Source organism: Ambystoma mexicanum, chromosome 14 (assembly GCF_040938575.1).
Source record: "Ambystoma mexicanum isolate Mex_15411 chromosome 14, UKY_AmexF1_1, whole genome shotgun sequence".
Lineage (NCBI taxonomy): Eukaryota > Metazoa > Chordata > Amphibia > Caudata > Ambystomatidae > Ambystoma > Ambystoma mexicanum.
The window spans coordinates 527,587,812-527,612,198 of record NC_090940.1 but is presented as its reverse complement, the minus strand read 5'-3'; positions in this window follow the sequence as shown (position 1 = coordinate 527,612,198).

Below are 24,387 nucleotides of genomic sequence, written 5' to 3'. Positions count from 1 at the left end.
ATGTGAAGATTTACTCTTCCAGCAGTGACAGCTGGAATGCTGCCAGTGGTCACCCCCACCGAAACCAGTATAGGGCTTTTAAACAATAACGAAAATGAGCTTGTGGGGCAGATGGCCCAATTCCGGGACGTCTGGTCACCCTCCTTGGGGGTGGGCACACCACAGCTGTGTATGTGTTGGATACGTTTTACTCTCTTGCAGAGGAGAAAACTCATGTTTACTCTCCTGAAATTACATTTACTCTCTAATTTGAAAAAGCATGCGTAAAATACTCCCACCTCAAAATCTTATCTGGAGCACTGGTTGTGCCTCTGGTTTCTATTTGGGTCCAATTGGCCATCATGTGTACACCTCTTTCGTTGAAGAAGCATCCACTCTGCGGTCTTCTGGGTTCAGTCAAGGTGTACATTCTGCATTCATTTGAATTTCCAGAGCCTTGTCCACAAACTAGGCTGTGGTTTTCTTTCTCATTTACTGTAGAAACCAAGGGAAATAAAACTCTCTTCTTTGTTTCTTTATCCGTGTGCTAAAAACCACATCTATGTTGGATTCAATCCATCCTCGTGGTAAGTCATTTCACTTTGGTAATGAAATGAAATGAAATCTTACAGTTAGGTATCTGAAAATAATTGCACACCTAAAACAATACTCATTTGTTTTTATGTTTTGTTCTGTCAATATGTAACCTACATTATATTTTAGATCATGACACTTGGTAGCAAAAAGCGTTTGAACTATGTATGTGTGTGTTTGTCGGGCAGGTAATACACCAACAATGATGACAATTTCATACTACATAATTTCCTAATATTGTATCTGAATTAATATCCGGTCATGCATTTCATGAAGGTGACATTTAGCATCGGAATTCATAGCCCTTACGCTCTAACACCCGTGTGTCACGTGTAGGGTTGCCCCCCGACTGGCGCTCTTGCACAAGTTAAAAGGAGAAAACACACGTTGGATAGGAGAAAGGGCTGTGCGATGTAACTGTGTTGCTTTACATGAGAGCAGATCTTTGGTGGCACTGCTTAGATAATATGAGATATGAGGACCTGGCTGATAGTTGAACAGCCATCCATAAGGCATAGATACTTGGCCATTTGATGGGAATACCTAGTGTATTATATGGGTACATGAGCATTTCTGTATATGGCATTAGTAACTAGTAAATAAGGCCAGCATCTCGTTTAAGATATCACTACCTGCTGTGTGATCTGTGTAAATGGCCAAATGATGCCAATTTCGGCAACACTGAAAACTATTTCACCAGACAAAACTCCATCAGAGAGAAGACACTCGTCTTTACCCTTCACCAGATGTATGAACCCTGAAATAAGTAGAATTTCATGCAGTCAAGCAGTTAAGCCAAATTAAGGATATTGACGGGGGTGTGCTTGACTATATAACCGCATCCTAACCTGAATTGTGGAAATAGTTCAAGAGGTGAAGCCCGGCGCAAAGTAAAGGGCGGTGCATATCTTTGACTGTGCGCTCTTTGTTGCTGTTTGGCGCTAGAGGCACTTAACAAACTTATATTCCATCTGGGAAGCCTGAACGCGAAAAGGGCTAACGTGACTTTGGAAGTTGTTCTGTGGGGCGTGGATGAGTGGGCAGCAGCGCTATAACAACATTGAAGCAGCTGGGTCAGTAGCCGCGGCAGTTTTGCGGTAAGGAACTTTACCAATTTGCACCTCGTATTTGTTCATTGGCATCTACTTTAGCCCAAGGCAGCGCGAGAGACTGTTGGAGGTTATCTCCTTTGATCTCGTGGACACGCCTCCATTAACAGCGCCCAAACGTGACACAATCACAACGACACCAGGGGGACCGACGGCTTCTGAAGGGCAAACCCCTGTCATTCGTACTAAAAGTGCCTATGTCCCAGCAGGAGTCTCCCAAAAAAATGTGCACATTGAAACTCTATTGAAGTCCGAGCCAGTCAAGGGCGTGAGCGGGAGACTGCGGGAGTTAACTCCTTTGATCCCGTTTCGCTCTATAAGATAAAATAGAGCACAATACAAATAGCTCAAGTCTTCATTCGACACACAGTCTTTTTATATAGAGACTTGGCGCGTTTATGGTATAGAGGTCCTAGAAACAAATGAGTGTGGAACAGTGCGGGGTATAGTGGCAGCTCGCTTTCAACTTTAAAAACTAGTCCAACGCACCCAAGGGGTACTCCACAAGCGACCAATTCAAAATATTTCTTATCACTGTAATCAGAGGGTGGACTTAGACATCTGAAATGAAACTACGCAGTACGAAAGATATGGAGAGAGAAGGGGATGGGTCATACCTAAGTGGAAGCCATGAAACAGACATTTCTGCTAAACCACAATTTCAGGAAAATATACACCTCAACACTCCTCAGCAAATCCAGGTTCAAATACACGCAGAAGAAATACCTGGCCGTTTGGTAGACTGTCATAAAGAGAAGAACCGAAGTACTGCAATAATAAATAAACGGAAACGGGGACTAGAGTACACAACAACAACGAAAAGAATCCAACAAAAAATAGAAAACCACTTTGGGAAAAACGTCATAAAAGCCATAGTGATACCGAAGGAGAATCACTCATTTTACGGGAAAACCCGAGGCCACACTAAACCCCATCCTCTAGTATGGAAATCCCCTCTTCACCAGCAAAACTGGGGAATGAAACCGATACACTAAATGAGGGGGGAAATGTGGTAACACCAGTCCATCAAGACATACAATCATCTGAAAACATAGAACCAAACTACAGAAGAACAAAGAGATTCAGACTTTCATGAAGATTGCAAGACAAAATCAGACTCAAACCCAGAAACATTGAAAGCTTTAAACTTTGTTCTAAACTCATTGGTCTCAGTTTTTTAAATGCTAAAAATGGAGGTACAAGCACAAAACGGGACACTCCTGGAGATGACAAAAGAAATAGCATTGTGTGACTCGTCCTTAGTCGGTCTGGTAGCTGCAACTAACACCAACATGACCCTGCCGCTCCGGGATTTAAACCTGGAAATGGTAAAACAAGGACTTGATATCTCATCCATACAGCAAAGCCTGAAAGAAAAAAACCAGATGGAGAAACAAAATAACGATTTACTGGGAGAGGTTCTCTCCTTATTAAAAGGAAGTCGGAAAATAAATCCAACAGAGGGAAATATAGAAAATATTTGAGAATACTCACTAGACGATACACCGCTCTCGGACTCAGTGTTGGAAGAATTCCGAAGACTTGCCAATGTAGTAGAAGGAGAAATGGAGACTGTAGAAGGGGCACAAAAAATGCAGACAGAAAAGACAAATGGGAAGCAGACAGAGACAGTCCATGACTGGCAGCATCCCTGTGATCAGACCTCAAGAGGTAGGAGAAAAATGAGGAAGCGTCTCGTACGAAGAGAGAGGTCAAAGACAGCATACCCTAAAAAAAAAAGAAAAGCCAAAAGAAAATGTTGGAAGACAACAAAGACAATGGAAAGACAAAAGAAAGAATAAATCCGCAGGCAAACCCTAAAACCTCTGGTAACTACGATGAACAGGACAACTCAACATGTGATGTCGTAGATCGACAAACCACCTTAGGGAAAAACAGGACTCGTCAAGAGAAGAGTAATCAGAAGCAAGCTAAGATCTGAAAAAGCCAAAACTGGAAACCGTAACAACCCTGAAGAAATTGTAGCAATTGTTGCAAAACCAGAATAAGGTAGAGGCAAGCAACAATCCAAGGACAGAAACTGAGGAGAGTATCCTGAAAGATCAACCAAAATCAGAAAAGCCACAAGCAAGGAAAGAACCAATTGGAGCCCCTCAAAAAAATGTTGCTATAAAAGCTACAAAATGGGCCCCAATTTTTCTGAAAAAAGATCTTCAATCCGGAAAAAAGAGTAACTGCCGGGATAACACCACAATGGTACAGTGCGATCAAAACATAAAAATCGCTCCCATCTTTGAAATGAAGAACCAGAAGACATGCAAGGAACTGAGTGCATCTCCTGCAAATCTAACTACTGCCACAACCTTGAATGAAATAAAAACAACCATTATCAACGAAAAAAAAAAAAAATTCGCAATGGTGAAGGAAAGTCGGTCAAATTGAACAGCCCAGAAAACCAAGATGACACCTGTTTGCGCAGATACCATCAAAAACCAGTTAATATCTGAACCAAAACAAAGTAAAAAGATATACCATCCAAAGAGCTTGATTGAGACTGCATTCCAATATAGGGCGTCATAAATCACTGAGTCGGGCAGTAATACTGGGCCTAATGAAGAAAGTGAAAAATCTACATTGTTTTTCATCTGAGGATATAGAAAGTGTTAAATTTCCAATGTCGCAAGATCCCTTCTTGGTCGAACTGGTATTTACCTCAGAGAACGCAAAAAAAGTTATGTTGCAAAAGTCTGTGGAGCTAGAATCCTAAGGGTTGGAAGTGTCATGCAACGACTCGGAAAGAAATCTAACTATCAACCATCAGAACATTCCGATAGTAAAAAAAAAGGGTAGGGAAACTTCAAATTAACAGAACTTGATGAAAGGGGGAAGCAGAGACAGAATCAAATGCAAAGGAAAACACCCTTACACTTCTTCCTGAAATTCTTTTGCAAGTACTGCAGAAGCTAGGATTGGGCACGCAGCAACTTTAGAAAAGACGATCTAAATGTGTTCAGTTGGAACTCGCGGGGCTCCAGTTCCATAAGAGCAAAAGAAACAAGGGCACATCTATTCAATTTGGGTGATGCCGTCTTATTACAAGAAACTTGGTTGGTGAACCCATTAAACATTGAAGGATATACAGTTTTCTGCCTACCAGCATTACAAAAATCATTAGGGCGCCCATCTGGGGGATTGCTCATAGCACTTAAGAACCACATTTTTAAAAAATATAGTAGAAATCTGGAAAAATACATTAGGTATTCACGAATGCAGAGCAAAAACATACCTACAAGGGAAACCCTCAACTTGGGTCATGATAAAAATATACCGGAACCCCGCCAGCTCAAAACTGGACATTTTTCTGGAAAATGTGGGTCTATTACTGGAAGCAGTGAAAGTGAACTCAGCCTCCAGTAATATCATCTTGGCAGGAGATTTTAACATAAACTGCCTATTCCCACAAAAAGGGGAGGTAAAACACTTGAATGCTATGAAAACAAGCAGCGGTAGAATGTGGCAGGAATTTATGGAACAATCGGATCTTAGAATGGTCAATAGCCCACAAGAGGGCGATGAAGGAATATATGCAACATGGCATAGAGGGAAATCATCCTCTGCTTTAGACTTCATTTTTGTCTCTAAAAATCTGCATGCCTTACCGTCCCTTCTTGCCCTCAAATGGGATGGGGGTAGTGATCATACCAGACTACCAGACTCGAGCTATCGTTGAAAATCATTCTAGGAATAAAAACAGAAAGAGAAGTTCAGAACCTAGAAGGAAAAAAAGTCATGAAATACAAGAACGGGGGAGTTATGCTCAACAAGCGGCTAAAAGATATTCCCGAGTACATCTGGAAATTGGAATGCGACCCGCAGAGGTTTAATACATTTCTCTGTGCAAAACTTGCACATGAAAAGTTAACAGGGAGAGATAAACAAAAACATATCCATGCCTTTGATGAAACAACACAAAGGAGAAAAAGAGAGCACAGGAAAGCACTGCGAGAAATCAAGAAAATAGGGTATCCGGTAGAACAACTGAAAATAGAAATAAAAAGAGAAAAAAGCAACTATAAATCTTGGTCACTCTCACAAAGGGAAATCCGGATGCAAACAGACGGGGAATAAGTACTTAATATACTAAGAGAGAACAACAATAAAAACTTTTGGGAAGCATTAAACCAATTTGAGGGGAAGACAGGAAACTCTCTTTGTAACCTGGTCTCTGAAGAAGGTTGATTTGATCATTTGTGATCCGGCTTGAATATCTTACAGTGACTTACAAGAGTCAGAGCACCTGTCATTTTTCGGTCAAACCAGATATACCCTGGCAACTCAACTGTAATGAAGAAGAAATCTATGAAATCATAACTAACTCCTCAACATCTAAAGCTTCAGGACTAAATGACCTGACCTACCAGACACTTAAAAGTGAACCGGAACTATGGTCGAAACTACTGTCCGGTCTCTTTGGTGAAATCCTTAAGAAACGGGCATTTCCAACCTCCTGGAAAACGGCACTGGTAATACCCTTCTTCAAAAACGGTGATCGTCGGGCAGCAGCAAATTATAGGCCAATAGCGCTGCTCGACATTGAAAGCAAAATATTTATGAAACTCCTATTAAATGAAGTTTTAAAATGGGCAGAAGATTTTGACATACTATCACGTTTCCAAACAGGATTCCGGAAGGGATATTCGACATCAGTTAATGGTCTGAACCTAAACCTCTTGAATGAAAAAAAAAGAGTAAAAAATTGCCCCCATTGTATGGTGCTTGGATCAACTTATCGAAAGCTTTGATCAAGTAGAACGAGCATTACTCTGGCAAAAATTGCGAAGGTGGGGAATGCCAGAAACGCTATTGTCAATCTTGGTGGAACTGCATAGAGCCATACACCTAAGAGTTCGCCTTGATGCAATGGGTCATTTATCAAAATTAATAGAGGTAAATAGGGGGGTCAGACAAGGGTGCCTAGGAGCGCCTCTTTTCTTTAATCTATTTTTGGCAGACATGGGAGATTTCCTAGAATCGGCTGCGTTGGCCAGTCCCACCTTAATTGGGAGAAAGATCTGATGGCTGGCTTACGCAGACGATATAGTACTTTTCGATAGAACACCAATTGGTCTGCAACATCTGCTAATGAAACTGAATGAATATGTCAAGATAAATAAACTAACTGTTAACCCTGCCAAATTAAACATCCTCATTTTCAAACATCTGTCGTCAAAAACAAAATATAAAAACTGGAAAATGGGGGGCGAATGTATTGGAGTTGTTGAAACCATAAATTATCTGGGTTACAATATACATGCTGATCCAGCCCAATATAAGATAGAATCTGAGGTTATGGACAAGGTAACACAAGCCGGATCACAAATGATCAAATTGAACTATAAATTCTGTAAATTTTCCATCCTTCCACTAATGAGGTACTATTTAGCAAAAGTGGTACCAGTGATACTTTACGGACTGGAAGCTAAACCAGGTCTTTGGTCAGCAAACTGGGAAATTTTCGAGGGTCGACTTTGGAAAAGAGTTTTGGGACTTCCAAGTTGTACATCTACAAAAAGCCTGAGATTTGAGCTGGGCTTAAAGTCATTGAAGTGTATGGCAGATTGGAAACTGATTTCCCTGTTTCGAGAAGTAATCATGGGCAAAGAAATCTCCCTATACGGAGACCTTAGGTCTCAAAAATTGCAGAGCAAGTCATCACTTCTGATCTTACTTGGGGGAAAAGTAACGAAGGCACTGACAAAAATAGAGCTTGATGAGGAATCCCTGATCTCAAACCCACTTCAAATAAAAAAAAACTTGAACTCTTAGACTGGATCGAAACAATAGAGAAGGTTAGATCAGATCCAGTTCAAAGTGCATTCTTGAGGGGGGAAAAGAAACTTGGGTGTCTCTCGTGCTATTTAATGAAATCTCCTAGTAGAAAGCTGCGCTCAAATTTCCTCAGATTGAGGTTGAACTTGGTCCAATGTGGGGCAATTTTAGAAAAGCGAAACCAAGGGGACAAAGCAAAAAAACTGTGCTCCATTTGCATAAACCCTGCCAATCAAACCCTAAAGCATTTACTGATGGACTGCGAAGGATCATGGATACATCGTTCAAGAATATTTAGGAACTTTGTGCGCAGAGAGGAAGATATATCATCAGACTTTTTGTGGGACAGACTTATTTCTGGCACCAATGCCGCGTTATCATCGGCAGCTATCCAGGTGTTAACAGTGAAATAATCATTTAACCTGTATAGTCCAGGAAAATAGATTACCACAACATTGTGCACCTGGATGACATTTGGAAAAGTGGCAGGGTTGGCAAAAAAAGGATCGTCCTATTTTAGACAAAAATTTGCTTATGTGTAAAGTAATTTTGTTATTTACTGTTTATGTGTCTTTTTGCAAAGGCTCATTGAGCCAAAACAAATAAATAAATAAAATTTAAAAAAAGAAAGAGTTCAGTGTATGAACGGTATAGGCAAGACATCACGGTCGAGCCGTGGACTGCTACAGAGATCATAAGGAAAGTGGGCTTCTGGAACTAACTAGAGGTTATGGGGGGGAAGTGAGTAAGTAGTCCCAGCATAAGCTTAACCACATATTTCCTACATAATGCTCCTCCCAAAAATTGGTGGAGGCTGACTCTTTCTGAGACGGGGCACTGCCACTCAAAGATTCTTTGCAATGGCTGTTAAAAAGGATAGTTGGAGTTGGAAATTGGCAAATAGGATGAAACTGTGCCGGACATTTTACCAATAGAGTAGGCTAGATTCACTGAAACTGCTGTGTCAATTGCATGTGAAACTACCAGTTTATGAACTGACAAACTAGACTTGAAAATCAAAGAACAGATACAATTTAACACAATAATCTCACATGTTGCCATTGAATTCAATGAATCCTTTGATTCGATTAATACATTAGTAATGTGCAGGATGACAAGAGAAACAAGCAAACTAAATTGTTTCTAGGCACAGTCAGCAATATATCTTTATAGACTTCGCCCCCCGAAGAATGAGTTAAAGCCTGAGTGCAGAAGGGTGTTTAATTAAGTTTATGGGCCCATAACTCAGGTACAGCCCAAGAGCGGGTCTATATAGATACTATGTGCATGGGGTTGGGGGATTCTTTTTTTTTTTTAAAGGGAAGGACAATCTGACTGGTTTGGTTGTGGCAAACTGGCTGGATTGCCAACTAAATTACAGGCATTCTCTTAGTTTGACATTTGCATCTTATATTTCCAACCTGAAGGAAAATGTATTATGTTGGCTTTAAAAATACCCTTTTATGGTTCTCGTGTGATTTAAACCCAAAGATTGGTCATCATTTCACTGAAAACCTACTTGATAATGCAGAGGACAGGGCATTGTAAATCCCTACAATGGTGATGATTGATTCTAGAACTGATACTAACGCCTTGGAATTCCTTTTTGCCTTGGAATTCCTTTTTTTTTGTTGGTAGAATTTGAATTAAGATCACACAATGGTTGTGTAAAGCTAGATACACTCAGGAAAATTCTTCCCAGCGGTCTAGAGGCACCTCGTCTATTGATTATATATGTGTATCTACTGCATTCGGGTCTGTAATAAAATCTTCTGAGGCAATTATCAAAACAGAGTGGTCACTCTATCCTTGTGGTAGAAATGACCCTGCATAATCATGAGATTATTATGAAGACAGAAAACTCATTTATCGAATGCTCACTGTCTAGAAACCACCGATTCTTGAGGTGAACAGCAGCAGATACAGATACTGCAATATCTATGATATTTACAGAGAATCTCTTCTTGAAATATGACTAGATGAAAAGGCTGATGATACAATGATAATCAGAGCTTTTCCAATGAATATTGATGGAATTAGAAGGATAGTACAGAAAAGGCTTGTATGTCCGATTTTTTATAAATCTAGGGGCCCGCAATGGTTTAATGATGAATGTAGAAAAGAAAAATTATACATTTTGGCAGTGTTAAAACTGGAAAATAGTGACCCGGTGTTGATTTAACAAGCCAGAAACAATTATAAACACTGTGGAAAAAAATGTAAAAGCTTCCACAGATTCGGCCTCGAGCGAATTCCTAGAAGCTGCCTCTCAACCTAACTCCAGATAATCCTTGGAACTGGTAACCTTAGGCCCTGGATTGTTGTGGAAACCAATGTTTTGGAAGGCTCTTGGGTTGGGTATTTTGTTCCAATTTGCTATGTTCGAGATTACTGTGTGACTATTTCTTCCAACGATATTCTTAAATTAAGTGTTGTTTCTTCACTCTAACAATAAGTGTGGGGGAGAAACTAGAGCTATCCTTTTAATGAAAAATAAAAAAAAGTCAGGGCTGTGACAGTGTTCCTGTGGACATTTTTAAATATAATGTTGAAATATGGGCTCCATTGTTGACTAATGTTTCCAAAGCATTTATTAACCTGAATGTTTACCCAGAATATTGGGGGAGGGGTGTTATATTCCAGATTTTTAACAAAGGGGATAGATAAATCCTAAATGAATATAGGCTTATATGCCTCCTGGACTCTTCATTCAAGATCTTTGGAAAATCTAACATGAACCAGTGTCTGTGTCTTTAGGACTTGAGCACTGCATTTGATTCACTTAATAGATCAAAGGTATGGTTGATTTTGGTAAACATGGGCTTTCCCAATGATCTAATAGCATTCTTCCAACATAGCAACCCCACGATTTGCTAAACAGAATGGTTTGACTAGAGATTTCTCAATTTCAAGCTGTGTCAGACAAGGTTGTGCATTGGATCCTGTTTTGCTTAGCTTATATACTACTGGTTCATATGAGTGTTTGGTTAACCTAAGTTTGGAAGTTCCTTGTATAATTAAAGTATCATGTTTTATTTTATCTTCATCAGATTATTAATTCTTGACAGCTTGCACTTGCAATGCTTTAAAGAAATTAATTATTGCTTACAAATCTTTTATGGCCTCTTTAAATGTTATCGTGAATGTAAAAGAATCAACCATAATTATGACTGGTCTATGAATCAACTGTTAAATAGCAAGGAGCAGTTAGTCTCTGAGTATCTGAGTTGAATTACCTAGTCAAAATATCAATGAGAAAATAAATGCTTCAAAAACATATTGAGAGGACAACTATTCAAATGAAAAAAGCTATTGGTGATATTAACTGCTTATCACTACTCATGCAACCAAAGGGTACCCCAATGGTTAGCGTGAGATTGGAATGTGACATGAAGCCTGTGTGTGACATAGCAGAAAGTAGACACACTAAAATATGAACTAGATTAAGTAGTACCACAGAACTTGCTAAATACAGGGAGGCAATTGTGAGTCTGCGAAGGGTTCTGGGGTTAAACTCGCTCCCGTGGTTGCAGAGTATGCATAAAGGCTTGGAGGCCCTTAATTTACCAACTTTTCGGTCTGAGGCTGCTGAATTAACAATGAGCTCGAAGAAGGTGGCCCAAAATAAGTGTAGTGATGACCTGAACAGGAAAATGTATAGGGAATGTGCCATATTAAAGACAGGTGTATCATATTTATTTTTTAAAGGAAATGTGGGTTTTGAGTCCTTTTTAGACTGGATAACGACTCGGTATGCCCGAGCCCTGTAGTTTCAACTATGCACTGATGCACTAAAAGTTGCTCTTTTTACAACCAGGTGGTCCTGCTCATCAGATACTCAATGTAAAATTTGTGGTGACCCTGAGGAAACATTAAAGCATTTCCTACTCAAGTGCCCCAGGTATCTGGACCTCAGGAAATGCTAGCTTGCGTCACTTTTCAGGTTAAAGGGTGTAAGGCAAATCGAACAGCAAGTACTTCTGACATGAATGCGATCTATTTTATTGTACACAGAGCATGGCTAAGAAGAGCAAAATCGGTGCTGCAGAATTGACACGATATATGTAACATGGAATGTACCCTCCTCTTTAAATAATGTCAACTCCGAAGTGTCTTTTAACTGCAATAATATGTTATGTCTTGTGTGGCTGTATATGAATTTTAAATGCGTTTTAATTATTTGTTCTAACTACTATTCCTTTTATTGTTAATAATGCTGAATAAAGCTTGTTTGAACACATTAACTACTTTTGTTTTAGATTGAAAACAACCACTTGATGTGACCCCATCTCGGGAGGATAGCTCAGGGGCAACATGCTCGCCGTGGAAGCAAGACGACACAGAGCAACACAAGTTCAATCCCCGGGCTGCGCTTAGAAACCTCTTGGTATTAAGCAGGTTATAAATGACCTATCATATCACATCAATGAAGCCAAGGTAAAGTCAATTGTGTTATGCAGAGCAGAGATATACGTTAAAAGCAATTAAAACAGGTAGAGAAAGAAGAAAATAATCTTATTAAAAGATTACTATGTTTACCATCTGCAGCTCCAAATGTGGCCGCTCATAAGGAAATGGCTCTTACTTTCATTACGGTCTCTAAACATTTAAAAAAATGTCTGGTAACTTTAAGGTTTATTTTAGTTGAACCATTCTAAAAGATCTTTGAGAGCATCCTTATAGAAACTCATGTCCCCCTGCACCCCCACCCCCCAGCAGTGCAGGGCACCAGCCAGCAGGCCCCGACACATGTCCCCCAGCCAACACGTCATCACAATCCAGATCCCTGGCTCTTATGGCCACATAAATCCCACCCCACACTACCGCAGTCCAAACACCCAACCAAGCTTTACATCCACTCCAAATTGAAATCACCATTACATGATAGATCACAAATAAGCAGTATGCGCATGAGTACAAGTCTGTCCGACCCACACAATGGCAACACATGGCTGAGAAAACCCACTTTGTGACATGCATGAAACCAATGAGAGAAGACCACACATTGAAGTAAGAAACAAAAATGTATTCAAGTCAAAATGAAGGGAATGAAATAAAAACACACAATAATGCCAATAATAATCAAAATGCAGCATGTCCCAAAAAATGATAAATAAAAAAAATGAGAATCCAAATTAATCCAAATGAAAATGTGTCCAAAGTCACCGTCCAACAAAGCAAATCCAAGGGGAAAGAAAAGCGTAATATCCATTGCTCCATGGTGAAGAAAAATAAAGATGAAGGAGAAAAATCCACTGTAAAACTATGTACAAATAGCAAATCCAGGGTCCATGAGCCCAACGACATAAATGAAACCTACAATGAAACTTACCTAATTACTAACTATATACAAAAATGTGGGGCATAGTCCATGCGCCCCAAATGAAAGAAAAAATAAATTAAACTTAACACTAATGAACTATATACAATGGCGGCGGGCAAGTCCAATGGCTCACTTGTTGATGTCATGGGCCAGGGCATCATCGAACTCCTGTTCAATGTCTTGGAGGCGGGCCTGTTCTCTGTCCCCGAGGTCTCGCAGGGATAACGCCATGTCCACCTCCAACTCCCTGCGAATTCCCTCGAGACACTCAGCCCGCCTCAGCGCCTTGCGCATGGAGTTCTCCGCCCTGACCAATGTGAGCCGTGCCTCCTCCGCGCGCCGCCGCTCCGCACCTATCTGCTGGCCCAACCGCTGCCACACGGAAGACACTCCCATTCCAGGGTCCTCCTGCCCTCCGGCCGCTGCCTGCCCCTCTGATGTAGATGGCCCCGAGCCATGATGCCTCCCACGTTGAGCCTGCCGCTGCCTCCGACGCAACTGCCTCTGCCAGCACAACGGCATCCAGGCTGATGGAATCCACCGACGCCGTTGTGCACGTGCCCTGCTCGATGATGCCGGCACATCCTCCATCTCCTGGGGTCCAGTTGCTGTGGTGTCCACCCCTGCTGGACCTCGCACTCCCGACTGTGGCAGGGATGGGATCCCCACCGAGCTGGCTGTGTTGGTCGGGGCAGGTCCACAGGGGGCCCTGGTGGCATCTGGGCCGGAAGACAGCATGGAGAACGACTGGTGCATAGTCTTCACAGAGGAGGAGACGGCTGCCAGAGTGGCCGACACATGTACAAAACCCCCGACCATGGACACTCCCAACTGGGCCACGTTGGCAAGCTGCTCTTTGTGATGACATGCGTGCTCCCCCCGGGAAGCACACATGTCATCACGAATGTCACACGTGCGCAACGCGACACCAATCAGGACCTTCTCCATACGGCCAGGGGTCCCCTCGTCCGCAGGTAGAGGAGTGTCAGATGACATGGACATCCCCCCTACCTGCTGATGGGCCTGGGATGGGGCATCCCTGCTGGTGCATGGTGGTGCAGTCACAGGGTCAGGGACAGCGACATGCACAGGCCCATTCCGCGGTGACCTGTGCTGCCTCCTGCCCCTGGCCATGGACTGCACCACTTGCACCAGTGGTACCACCCCCACCAGGCCCCATGTGCAGCTCAGTAGCGGCCTCCTCCTCCCCTGTGGAAACCACCAACCTGGATGGCTCCACACTGTCTTCCGCCGTTGCAAGCCCCTGTGGGGGCTCACCCACCCCTTCCGCTGCAGCCGTAGTGGCAGACGCAGCACCAGTCCCCTCACTCCCGGACGATGGTAAATTCTGGGAGGGTGACTGGGCCTTGCGTCGCCGGCCGGTGGGGGCATCCCCGCCGCTTTGCTCCACAGCGCCGTCTCCGCCCTCTTCATCACTTGCCGCTGTGTAGAGGGAGACATAGAACACAAGCATCAGGGTACTGTACAATGGTCCCCTAGACAGGAAGCAATAGCAGATGAGTGGCACTGTCAAACAGCACTTCCATCATGTCCCTCCACAACACATGGGTCAGTGCAGGCAAAACACATGCAGTAACAGGAATGGCGCATGCTATGAACATTAGCATACATGTCCAAGGGACTCTTGAAACATACAATGCTGGTTTGAAACTCACATGCATCATGGGTCATGCCTATCACATGCACACACTTCACCGTAGTTTCATCCATCTGGCCTCGTACACCCCAGACACAGTGGATGTGGATACAAGGATGAGTAGGCTGCATCAGTGAATCTGAACATTGTCACAGACATGTGTCATGCATCCATGGCATTTACAAGTCACAGACACGCAAGTCAGACACACAGACATGGACACCATACAGCACCCATCTCTCACACCCCATCCATGTCCAATAACAGAGACAGGCATGCATTAATGTGTGCATTCCCCATGCTGCTCCGCATGTTGCATTGTAACACATGCACCAACCATGTGGTTCACACATTACTGGTCTCACATGCATGACCATGATGTCCCTGCACACACACATACGTACATGGCCTATGTCACACATACAGGCAAGTATCACACAACCAGCACCCTGCAACATGCCCTGTCTCACACAGCAATGCTTGGCCACTTACCGCTCAAATCCGGACGGGTCTGCCTCCGAAGGATCTGGGCGTGGAGCGCTGGGCCTACGCGTTCCAGGACCCTCATCTGGATGGTACTCATGCTTCCCCTGGCCCCCCTCCACGAGGCGCCAGGCCTTGTTGAGGGTCCTGGACCTCAAGTCCTCCCAGCGCTTCTTGACTTGCTTGATGTTGCGGGTTGCCACCCCCTCCGCATTGATGGCAACCACAAAGTCGTCCCAGATCCTATCCCGTCCTTCCTTGTTGGCGCGTGATGTTCCGAAGAGGGCATCATAATGCCCCAGGACATGCTCCACCAGGACACTAACTTCCTTCTGACTGAAGCTGGTGGCCCTCTGCCCCTCTGGCTGGGGGTCGCTAGTGGTCTCAGATGGTGTTTGCCCCAACATGGCGACCCCCGAGGCAGGTGTGGGTGGGCAACTGGGTCCTGGGGCTGGGCTGTGGAGCGATGGTATCCCAGTCGGGAGTCTTCAGTTCCAGCAGGGGTGGACACAGCAACTGGACCCCTGCAGATGGCTGATGTGCAGGCACCAAATAGCAGGGAACGTGGGCAGCAGGCAGTCAGGCAGCAGCAGATGGCAGGTGGGAGCGTGCTCGGGGCTCTGGGGGGCAGGAAAATGGCCTTCAAGGCAGGGGCGTGGTCTTCCGTGTGTTTTTGCATGGCCAGCTTGATACGGAGTGATTTGGAACGTGAAAATCTTGCACGTCAGCGTGTAATTCGAGGAGAGGGCCTTAGCGCGTAAGCGCGTCAGCACACGATTCCATTGGACCAAAGGCCCTTAGCGTGTAGGCACGTAAGTTACATTACGTGCGCGTGCGTTTCCCTCATAGCACGTGATGACAGAGCACACGTGGAAAAACTGCACGTCCGAGTGTCATCGCGTGTAATTGGATGAAAGCGCCCGCGTACACGCATCTCTGACGTGTACGTGTGGGCCGGTTTAAAAGCTGCGTGTAGGACACCATTTCCTTGTACGTGCTTTTCGTGGAGAGCGAGTGGGTGAAATCTGTACTTCTTGTTGGTTCACACGCGATTACTTCACAGCGTTTCTAGTTCGTACTCCCTGTTACCTCTGACAACTCTTTTCTGATTTTTTGTTGGGCCTGTTTCCTCAAACAGAGTTCACTTCTCCTTTTGTCCTGTCTTCTCAGACAGCGTACAATTCTTCTTTTGGCGGGGGTGTTGTGCATATTTTCACGTTCTTTTTCCAGGTAGACGGTGAGTTCCGCACGTACTTAGCAACTGTGCTTGCCCCGTGTGTCACGTTCCCTTTCAGAGGTCATTGTAGGCTGCGTGTATTACGCGTACGCTTATTTTTGTGTTTCTGAGTGCCACAGCGTAGTGCGAGTTCATTTTTTCACACACGTGGTCTACGAGGGGATGTGTCCACGTTTATTTTTGATTTTGGGCTGCCTGTGCGTTGCGTGACCCGTCATCTTCCCCCAGGGGTCACAGACAGCCTTGTTAGAGCACTAGGGTACAAATTCCATCTGGAATCCTACCCCTTTGACCCCCAATTGTCCAGGACAATAGTTTACTGCAACTCCCATACGCACAACAACATCAGTGCCATGGCTGAGAGGCGACCAAGCGGTAAGGGAGGAAAAGGTGGCGTGTTGGGCGCGGTAGGGGACGTGGCCAGGATTTGCAGGGTGCCCCTATGCCCCCATGTGTGGAGGAACAATCAGGGACACCCATGCCCCCCCCATGGTTGAAGGAAACGTGGCTGACACCATCCAAGCGCAGCCCCTGTTGGACCAGCCCATTGTGGCACCTGACCTGGCACAGGATGACTCCCTGGCTGACTTCCAGGTCAGCAAGTCTAGGCCACGTGTGGCGGTGCAAGTTGTTGTCACCAATCCACGTGGATCTGGGGCAGCTATGTCATCTGCTGCCCCAAGTATGCAGGGTGGGGAGGCTGCAGGGGCAGTTGCAGCTCCATCCGCCCCAGCTCTGACTCTCCCAGCCAGAACAGTGTCAGTCCCAGTCCATCAAACTGACGTTCCCCCTGCCAACATTACCCTGCAACCAATGCCTGCATCAAGACGTATGGTCATTGTGCATTCCCACACTCCTACTACCCAGTCCACCGGTGATTCTGCCCCTACTGACCAGAGCGGTGTAAGCCACTCTGGCTCTGCTCCACCTTTAAAGAAGAGGAAGAAGGGTGCTCTGGCACGACAGGCTGAGACCCCAGACACGGCTACACACTCCGGTACCTCAAGGAAGCCTTGCTTCAATGAGACGGAACTTGATGCACTTGTGGGCTATGTGTCGGCACATAGCCACGAAATGGTGGTGACTGCAGGGTGCAAGACCACACCTGGTCAACGTAAGGCATAAGTGCACTTGGATTTGTGAGGCGCTCAGCTGATGATTGCTACAAGCGGTGGAATGACCTGAAACGCAGAGCAAAGAACAAGCTGGCCTCAAATTATGCCGCTACTCTGGTGACTGGCGGTGGGTCTCCACAAGAGGACAACAAACTCACTGAACATGAGTCTGTTGCTGGGGTCTTTGTCACAGAGGAACAGATCCAAGGTGTGGGAGGACTACCTGATTATGAAGCATTGTCCGGTGAGTGCCAATGCATGTGTGTGTAATGCATGTGTATGTTGTTTGGGTGACGGGTTCTGATTGAGTGCCAGGTGAGGGTGTGTGTGCCTGAGTGGTATGGGTCACCCATGTGCTTCATCCAAAACATTCAGCGGCCTTGGATTTGGGTGTGACAGTATCCCTTCTGCTCATATTAGTAATTTGAATCAACATTACGGCAGTTGCCCTTGAAGTGGCATCTTGCAACAACATTTTTTGTATTTTTCAGTGTTAGTTCAGGCTGATTGTTTCAATTCTCCCACTTTGGCTACATATTCCTCAGCCCTATTGTCACATTTGTGACATACTTCTGTCATTGATGAACCCCACATTGGACCACATGTGTTACCTTGTTAGATGAATGATTTGACCATTCAGGCTAATTGAGTATTGGCCTGATCACAGGAATTTATGGGGCCTGTTTGAATGTGGAAAATGATAGTTGTTTCCTGTCATGTTCAAGTGACAAACCATTGATGTGTACATCGGCCTGCAATCACTGTATTATTGTACACTGGATGTGTTGCAGTGTGTGGCACATGCATATTTTGTCACACTATGTAGCATTTTTCATCTCATCATGTCCATCTCACATGGATGGCTGACAGTATTCATTCACTGACATGTGGAATGTACCATGGCTATGGTACATGCCATCTGTGTGATGGCATGTGTCATGTATGTGTATTGGACATGCCACTCACAGGCCAATGTGTGATGGCAGTGATATCCAGCATGCAGCAAATGTGTTGCTCTTCCATGTAGGTGTCATCAGTGCTGCCTTTTGGGTCCCCTTCAAACTCAGTGACAGTGCATGCATGGGAGGGTTATAGTCATGTGGGACATGTGTAAATCGTTCAAATCATGTACTGGTTATGTAGGTTGTCAGGCTTATTTGTGTGCTATGGTGTTAATGCCTGTTTCCATTTTTTGTCTTTCATGTTTTTGCAGGGGATGGCGCACTTGATGCTGTTGAGGTTGAGGAGATGGTGCAGACCCAGAAGGAATCTCAGGCACGACCGGACACCAGTGGGGGACGTGGTGTGGTGGTGGGTGAGAACCCAATCTTGCTGCAGAACATTCTGTCAAGGGGTGCCTCTGGGTGCACCTCCCCAGTCCTCTATTCAGGTGCTGATTTGGATGATGAGACCATTGTCCCCCCTGAAAGGCAGATGGAGCTACTACAGCAGGCAACAGACTCCATTTGCCAATCACACAGGGAGGACATGTTGGTGTCCAACAGGGACAGACGGGCGGCACTGGAGACTCTACTCCAATCAATATCAATAGAGTCCCAGGGCCACAGGGAAGCTCTGAGGGTAGAACTCTATCACCTCAGGGAGACTCTTGTTGACCTTGAGGCTTCCACTAACTTGAGGACAGAACAGCAGCTGGAGCGGCTCACACGTTCGCTCTCAGCTGAGATGCAGGCAACTCGGGAGGAGATCCGTGCATCACGTCAGGTGCTGCATGGGGATCTCCGCACTATAATCCTCCAAAACGAGACCTTCCACACCTGCATGCTTGCTGCCATGGAGGACCATACCAGGGCTTTGCGTGGGCTGCCTCCCATTGCACCACCACCTCCTGTGGCAGCACCACCTCCTGTGGCAGCAGCAGAGGATGATGATAGCGACAGCAGCAGTTCTCCCACATTGGCATAGCCGTGCAGGCCATGAGCCCATGGAGGTGTTTTTTTTTCCCAACATCCACGCAGGTGGGTGTTGGTGCGCACCCTGTCCTCGGACCTCCTGGGTGGCCTCCCCCCTGCCCCCCACATGGCCATTTTTGATTTTTGATTTTTTTTTTTTTGCAGTGTGTTGCCTTGTGTGGCTCCCGTGGGCACCCACTGTATTCCGGCTGGGCACATGCAGGCTTGTCCTGAGTTTGGGTTAGATGCTTGGGTTCGTGAGACACACACCCCTCCTGCTTCCTGTTTCCATGGGCTTGCAAAGGGTGTGCCTAAGTGACATTGACTTACACAGTGACGTAGGACTCCCATGAGCTGTGTGGCAGTCTGTAGTCAATACTGTGTATACATTCCTAGTGGATATTGTTGTTGAATTGTACACTGCATGGTGTATTGCTATGCGCTTGTGCATCCATGTCTTTCGCCTAATTTGCAGGTGAATTCCTCATGTCTTCACAAGGCTGTCTACTTTGGAGATGGAGTTCATGTTGTAAGCAGTGCACTTGGACATTTGCGTGGCAGCAGCACTCTACAGTTGGAAGTGGCCGATGTGCTGGCATGATCAGGTTGTAAGACTACCACTACTTTAACTTAGTACTGTCATGTTTATGCTATGTTTGAGGTTGTGTAGCTGCATTGTATTGTTGGTAAGTATTTGGTCATGTGTGTTGTTAGTTCTACATTACTGGGAGCATATTGTGTGTGGGCAGTTTCCATTGAGGACACTGTACCTTGACACTTGTGTGATGTTTTGGGGATTGCTTTGTTTGCTCTCACATAGCATGACATACCATGGTGTGTTGGGTGGCGGTGCTGGGGAGGGGTTGGGTGACATGGCACTGTTGTCATGTTGTATTTTGCAAGGGGGTAATGATTTTTCCAGCATAGAAGTATGCCTTTTGATGACACAGCATTGGTGGTGTTTGTGTAGGTGGGGCACACAATGTAACACTTCCAGGTGACCAATCTCAGGCTGGTATGGTTGTGACAGTTGACTGTCCCTTATGTCATCATCATTGATTGTCAGCTGGTATGTGCCAGGGCTGTGTGCACTCCACAGGGATGTGATTTTAGGTGAAGTAATTATCCACCAGCTGTGTACGGGCTGCCTCACCCCGTGCCCTTTGCCCTCCCATGCGCAGAGGCCGTGCTTGTGGTTGGGGATGTGGGGGCACCACCATGTCCACGGGCAGGCCCCGGCGTGTTGCAACGTTGTGCAGGACACTTGCTGCCACTATGATCCTGCACACTACTGGGGGAGCGTATAACAGCTGCCCGCCAGAACGGTCAACGGAGCGAAAGCGTGACTTGAGCACTCCGAATATGCGCTCCACTATGCCTCGGGTTGCAATGTGGGCTGTGTTGTTTCTTACCTTTGGTGGCGTGGTGGGGTTCCGAATTGGCGTCATCATGTGGGTGCTCAGAGGGTAGGCACTGTCCCCTGGGGAGGTGGTGATGGGTATCATTAGTGGGGTTGTGACATTGGTCAGTATCAGACATGCATGCATGTGCTGTGGCATTTATACTCACCGAGCAGCCATGTATCGCCATGCTGCCCAGCTTCTAGGTCCCGGTTTAGGGTTGACATTCTGTAAATAAAACTGTCGTGGGTGGACCCTGGATAGTTGGCATATACTGAGGTGATGATTCCCTTGCCATCCCATACTACCTGGACATTGATGGAATGCCAGTGCTTGCGGTTTCTGTAGATGTGCTCTGATGCCCTGGGGGGACGTAGAGCCACATGGGTGCAGTCAATGGCACCTAGCACTTTGGGGAAGTGTGCCACCCCGTAAAAATCCTGGACGACAGCCTGCCTTTCTGCAGGTGTTCTGGGCAGGTGTATGTGCCTGCGGATGATGGGCGTGCAGTCATGATGGTCAAGACCTGGTGTAGGCAGCGTGACTGCGTGGCCTGTGACACCCCCCCCACTATAGCAGTTGTCCGTTGAAATGATCCAGTGGCCAAGAAGTGCAGTACATTGAGGACCTTATGCAGGGGGCTGAGTGCTTGGGAGCACAGGGTGGGTGATGTGAGGTCATCCTCCCACTCACTGACCAGGTCGAATATTAAGTGAGGTGGTAACCTGTACCTCCCATACACCTGGTCATCAGGCATCCCAAAAAGGCTGGTTCTGGGTGTAAAAATTCTGGGCCTGACTATCCTCCTCCTCCTCCTCCTGCGGTATCCCACGACCACTGCTGCTAGGAACGGTATATTCATCCTGGCGTCTGTGTTTGTTTGTTGTTTGCGCGCACTTTTATGCTGCGTGGGACCACGTACGCCTGCTTCCTGCTGGCGTATGCGTTTCCGGATTAGCGCATCTTTTTTGGCGCACGCGTTAGCCCCGTTCGATTCCATGAATACGTGTTTTGAACGTGCGTGTGGGCGTTCCACGCACTTGCCTCCTTTACTTCCCCCGTGACGCTCACATTTTCACGAGTTGTTCCCCATTCCGTGTGTCACGCCCCCTGTTCCTCCTACTTTTGTTGTGTGCGCCGCGCTATGTGCGGTTTCGCTGTGTGCTTAGCGGACGCTGTTTGGAGACATGTGCGCCAGCGTGCGCCACGCAGAATTTTGGCGCACATCCTGGAATTTCCTCGCGCACAGACTTCCATGAATTGCTGTGCACGGGTTTCGCTGCGATTTTCGCACTGGCACTGCGATTCGCACGCTTTCGCTGAAAATTTCAGCGCACATTAATTCCATGAATCAGCTCGTCAATGTGGACATCAGTTCATTACTATCTTAAGTTCTGATAAAGCTAACCCTCCTTTGATTACAAACCAATCATTTATTCTTTTTACAATGTAATCAAGAATGAAAGTGAAATAAGTACATTTAAAACAACATGCAGAAAGGAAAAGGAAATTTGAACATTGGGGACTTCAAGTCCCACAATGCCCAAAGTAGTGGGATGAGGAAGCGGGATGTGGAGGCACTAGACTGCATGGTGCAGGATAGTGATTCTAATGACACGCACCAGAGATGGTCTGGTGAGTATAAAGGGCCACCTCAGGTGCAGGCCATTAGGAGAAGCAGAACGGGGGTTACTGGTCGAGACTTCACGTTGCAGTGGCAGCAGAAGTTGAAGGGAAGCAGAGACGCAGAAGCCACCGCTATTTGTGAAGCGGATGATGGTTTTTAGAGGGTCGCTACCATTAATGACCTTGTATGCAGAGGTTGCACTGCAGGAAGCATTACACTGAAAGGCTTTCACCAAAGTAACTTGTGCTTTGGTGGCAGGCAAGCACTGGAGTGCCGGTGGAGCGAAGAACGCTGCTCTCCCAACTGGCATGGGGGGGGGGGTGGCGTGGACTGCAAGAAGCAGAGAGAAGCAGCTTACCAGGTAGCAGGAAGTGAAGGAAGCAGAAGTGGCAGTGGCAGCGAACGCGTATGCAGCACCCACTGATTTAACTAGTATTGTGTGACCCCTGAACACTTCGTAATCGCCCGCTGGCCACTATTGAGACTATTGAATACCGAAATAATGTAACTAAAGTGGCAGACTAAGAATCATTTTTGCATACTGATCAGATACAAAGCAGCTAAAGTGGAAGAATGATGGGAACCTTGGAGACAGACAAGAAGGTTGTAATTGTAATTACAAAAGTCCAAGTAATTGCCAAAGTCATAAAAGGACAATATTTTTTTTTTTTTGATTCAGCTGAAATTAATCAACTTTTCAATAACATAAGATAAAATCAACTTAACTCTAAAAAAAACATAAGATGAAATAAACAAATATCATATCTTGAATATCTAATCAACATTCTTACAAAACTAAATATAAAATGTCATTTATAAAACAGATATGGACAGGATTCAGATATGTTTACATTGTCAACTTGCGATAATTACTCAATTTGAATAGGCACAGAAGAAGTACATTATATTAGTGCCCATCGGTCCTGCTCACTCAAAGAACCAAGATAAATGCAATGTTTTGAAAAGTGAATCATGAGCAATCCAATAAGAGCAGGGCACATTGAAATCAAGTGTTCAAGGGTTTCCTTGCATGTAGAGTGCAAACAAAATCGGCAAAAGTTCTGATCTATTGATATCATCCTTCGTGAGGCCCAAACATCTCTTGTGGGTCACTGATTAAAGCAAAAACGCAATATAGATGATCGATGTTGTAGTGACGGTGACTTGCAGAGATAGTATTTCATTGTGCAGAGTCATTTATCACAAAACTTCTGATCAGATGAGTTTTTATACTTCAAACACAGGTCTCTGTTTTTAATCCAATCATTACGATATAAATTCCTCTTCGCTTTATTGGGATTTGAGAGCAACATTCCGATAGTCACATCTGCATTTACAAGAATGCGGTAGACGCCCATGATCCAGTTCCACACAAAAAGATGTTGAGATGAAAACAAATAAGTGGCTAACACTTAAGATAACATTCAAATTCGTGGAAATCAAACATGTACTGAAAAGAGCACAAACTTGCCTGTGATAGAGAGCGTTAAGCGATATAAGACCCAGTTTGTATTGTAACCAGGGGCCGGGAATACACTGCGGGAGACCTAGGATGTTCCTCCAAAATGTAGCTTCAAATTTATCTAGAGTATGGCTTGGAAAATGTGCCCCTGTTTCCAATCCATACAGTAGATGTGGTGTCACCTTCATATTACAAAAAGATAGTGCAGGGATTAACGAGAATTTACTATACCGATATTTAATTTATGCTCAACGCTCTCCATCTGGCCTTTGGCTTGAACCAACTCCTCAAAAACCATACTCAGCTATTTGTAACTTGGCACAATTGCTACTTTAACTTTATTGATTGACCAAATTATCTGGGCTCTATTTTTTTGGTAGGGGAATAAGTTAATATCTGTGTTTTATTGGTGTTAACTTTTTTTGCTTTGTTCCATATATGAATCAAAAGCTGCTAGTAACCTTTGAAGACCAACCACAGTTTTAGAAATAAGTACAAGATCGTCTGCGTACAATACTGCCTTAACTGGAAAATTATTAAGCTTTGGGGAACCAGAACAAATGTTTTCAAATGCTTGTTTTACATCATGTATAAAATAGTTGAAGATAGCCGATGCCAGTACGCATCCTTGCTTAAATCCCTGAAATGTCGGAATGGAAGTAGATAATAGCCCTTCTATTGTCAGTCTAATTTGGATT